Genomic DNA, 4270 nt, shown 5'->3' with positions numbered 1-4270 from the left:
AAGAATGTATGCAGTGTATTATTTGTTGAAACTGTACTTTCGATTTGATTTGAAACTGTCTCATTGCTATATGTTTATCAATAAAACTTTGAAAAGAAAAAAATAAAAAAAAAAAGAAATGTAGGAGGTTCGTTAAGGGAAAGTGCTCTGAAAGGTCAACTGGAGAGGGAGCCAAAGGGCTTAAGTAGAACCTTCAAAGGGCGGCCCTGGTCTGATCTGAGGGAGGTAAGAAGTCAGTGAAGGAGGTTTGTGAAGAAACAGTCTCTAATGTCGCACAGCTTTGGAGAAAGTATGCACCAGACTAAGGGTACAGCCTGGAACCGCACTGCTTGCCCATTAGAGGAGTCCTACACTGGGCACAGTTGGGTCAATTCTATCATTGCTGAGCGTCTATAGAGAAGCTGCCACAACAAGTGACCAAGTGGTGAGGAACTACTGCATTAGGAACAATGGCAGGTACAGCGTTGGCGTCACGGGTGCAGCTTGGCCTTTGGGGAATGAGGGCCATGCAAACCAGAGGCTTCGGCTTGGACAAGCATCATGAGAGTTCTTCCGGCTAGATCCGAGACACCAGTGGGGCCTTCTCGAAGAGAGAACAGGCTGAAGAGGAGCAGTTCTTCTGACAAAAGACTAGAGAACAACCGGCAGCCTTGAAGAAACATCACGAAGATGAGATCTATCATCATAAAAAGGAAATTGAGTGTATGGAGAAAGAAACTGAACGATGTAAGCAGAAGATCAAACAACTAAAACATGATTAAATACACACGCTCCCCACAGAATGGCATCTATCACTGCCCACGTCTGTGTAGATATAATCCTGGTCTAATTACTATTTGGTCTGTATGCTGCAAACATAATAAATTGTCATGAGTGGAAAAATAAAATTCTATCATTGCTACTATGCTCCATTATTGGAGAGCAATGTGTGAAAGTGTTGTCTCTGTGGGTGCTGCAGGAAGCTCAGGATGTGGTCCCTGTAGGTGTTAGCTGAGAGTGCGCTTCCTCACAGGTTCTCTGTTGAAGGTGGTACTGAATGGCTTATCTTCATGGCTAGCTGTTGGTAAAGACCCCACGGGATAGGGAGAGTTTAAACTTGCCTCCTTTATTTCGAGTTGCTTGTTCACTATCACTGGTTGTGGCACTAATGTTTCCTGTGGGTAGAACATGGTAGTATATTCAAGTGCTGTGATCAACTTACCTAATTTTGTCACCCTCCTTTCATAAATTCATAGGTCCACAGAGGTTGCCACATTTTATTTTGTGAAGGCTAACATTTTATTCTCTAAACTACAACTGCTTCAAATTAATGTTGATATAGGTTCAGGTGCTTTATCTTGACTTTTCTTCTTTTTTGATACACCTATATACTGACAACAAAGTAAATATAGCTTGTTGTGCATACTAATGAATAGTTATTAAGGAAATATCTGTATTGCTACAACCTCACTCTTAGGTCAGACTAAATGAATTTTCCTGATCACAACTTCATGCTTTTCATGAGCAGGAACTGCTCCTCTACTGTTTGTGACCATTAATCCTCACTCATCTGTACAGCTATTACACTCACATCTGAATGTCTCAACAATGCCTTCCAATTTTTCTTATTTGTATAATAAATGCCATGGTTCAGACCGTAAATGTCCCCCAGTGCCTCCCTTAGAGTGTGGCTTTGGGAGGTGCTTGAATCATGGAGGTGCTGTAGTCAAGGGAAAATTCACCCAGGGGTGAGTTGAGGGGCTAAAGATGCTGCTGGGAGGCCATGGGGTGACCGGGAAGTGCAGCTGCCTCCCTGGGACCTGTCCTGCTCTCTGCTTGCTGGCTGACCTCCGTGAAACATGCAGCTTTCCTGCACAGAGCCTCCCACCATGGCGTTTCTGTGTGTAAGCCTGCAGCATCAGGGCTGAACTTCTGGAAGTGTGGTCCACAGTAAGCCTCCCTGCCTTAAAGTTGGGGCTTGGGTATTCTGCCTCAGCCAGGGAGAAAGAGACTGAAAAAGTATACCCAGAAAAACTACAACTCATGGGATTTTGAGCATAGTTTTCTTCTTAGGTTCATCATGATATGTGGGAGTTTAATCCACTTTGGACAAGGTAGTTTTCCATTGCCCTTAGAGTACACCGTTCTACTGAATAATTGTAGAACAATTTCCTTTCACATCTATTTATTTATTCAGCTGGGAGGTCAAACACAAAACCTCATGCATGTAAGATGACTGCTGTATCACGTAGCTACAGTTCCAGTCCTTATGTTCTATTCTTGACGAATATTTGGTTTGGAGAATGGGAAGGCTTTAAAGTAACTGCATGGAACAAGGATATTTACATTTAGAAAACCAACAAAACCAAGAGCCTTGTTTCTTCTCTCCCTTCTCTCCCTCCCTTCCTCCCTCCCTCTTGCTTGCCTTCCTTCCTTCCTTCCTTCCTTCCTTCCTTCCTTCCTTCCTTCCTTCCTTCCTGTGCTAGATATCCAACCCAGGGCCTCATTCATGTGAGCCAAACTATCTACTGATAAGCTACATTCCAAACCCCCAAACCTTAACTTTAAATGATTTGCCGACTTAAATATAAAATATAAATTGATTTTTGTCTAAAGCTTTAGACAAAAATATAGAAGAAAATATATGTGCCCTTAGGCAAAGATTTCTTAGGTAGAAAGTAAAAGCATAAAAAGTTAAGGAAATAGTTGACAAAACACTTTTAAAAACTTACCTTGATTTGTTCATCTTAAGAGATATTATTAGGTAAATAAAAACGAATGCCACAAAATGGGAGAACAGATTTGTGAAACATAAATCTGACAACACTTTTCTATCTAGAATATATAAATAATCCTTAAATATTACCGCATACTCATTAGTGCAGCTAAAATTAGAAAGATTGATAATAATATGAAACAACTGAATGCTCATATATTGCTTAAAAGAAGGCAAAATCTACTATGGCTGTATACTCACCCATTTCTCCTTTTGCTTGTATCAACTTTTGATTTTTATATTTTAGGTTTATGTTTCAATTGCTTATAAATTTAAGAGCCCAGCATCATTGAAATACTCAAATTTTATCAATATTAAATGATTTTAGTTTTGATAACTCCAGTTAAGATTTTTAAGCAAAATATTATAACAGTTATATTGATATATCTATATTCAAATTGCCTATGATAATAACCATGTTACTATACTTGTATCTGCTTCATTCCTTGGTCGAATTCCATGTAATACCACTTTATTTTTCTTTTTTCAAACTTACCTATAAATACTGAACATATTCTTCCAGAAGAAGAAAAATCCCTGTTGTTCATTCTTATCATAGGAATCATGACTTGAAAATTACTTAGTGGATATGACTGAAATAGATTATTCAACACAGAAATGTAATGTAGTGCAGTACAATATCCAGACTGTGCTGTAGAGTGTAAGACCAATGGTGCATGAAGTACTCATTTCCTTTCTAAAATACTAACTTGCAGCTTCAAAAGTTTGGCTAATAATTTAAGAAGTTTGTCTAGACTGAATCACCTCATATAAATTAACTCTTCGTCTTCATCCTGAGCAGACCCTTCTGAATCTCAAAGCACACGAAGCTTGCGGATGCTGCGCTTGTAATGGAGGCTCACTTGGTGGACAGGGAAGCCAGGAAATGATGGCTCAGTTCTTTCACAGAAGGAAGCAAGGCCATAATACGCTTAAATGTATTCCTAAGTTTTCATTGATCATGATACAGAAGCCTATTTTTTAGTGAGAGGTTAAAACTAGCCAACTATTAGGTTTATTAGTCTTCTGGCAACCCATACCTGAATTTTGTGCCCATGGATAACTCCACGGTTTCTCATTCACTTTAACTTTAGAGCATGCCCATACTTTAAAGTTATAGCCAGGTGTGGGGGTGCACATCTGTAATTTTAGCTCTCTGAGCAACTGAGTCAGGGCACCACAGGCCTGACTTGTCCCGTGAGCCAACACGTGGGGTGATTACCTGGAGGAGGAACGGGCATGAACAAGACAGGGCAAGAGTCACGAGAGACGAAGACAAGACAGGCTTTCTGATCAAGTATCATTTATTGAGGAAGTGAGCAGGGTCTAAATAGCTGTATAGTGGAAGCAGTTGGGTGGGACTAGTTGTGGATTGGTAGTGGAGGTCCAGGACCACAAGAAGATGTCGAGGCAAGCGGGGATTGGTGCTGCAGCACTTCTTGCCCAAATAAGGTAAAATAAAACAGGAGCGTTCTATCACCCCCCACATGTCCCCCCCCTTTTTTATTAAATACA

The 4270-nt window shown here is 40.3% G+C and overlaps 1 pseudogene; it reads left to right on the top strand.

Annotated features, from left to right (window-relative positions):
• The first annotated feature begins 449 nt into the window (after window positions 1-449).
• On the top strand, window positions 450-761 carry LOC101567157 (annotated as a pseudogene).
• The last annotated feature ends 3509 nt before the right edge of the window (window positions 762-4270 follow it).

This window comes from Octodon degus, unplaced genomic scaffold (genome assembly GCF_000260255.1).
Source record: "Octodon degus isolate 3935 unplaced genomic scaffold, OctDeg1.0 scaffold00165, whole genome shotgun sequence".
Classification (NCBI taxonomy): domain Eukaryota; kingdom Metazoa; phylum Chordata; class Mammalia; order Rodentia; family Octodontidae; genus Octodon; species Octodon degus.
This window is presented reverse-complemented; position numbering and strand designations above follow the sequence as displayed.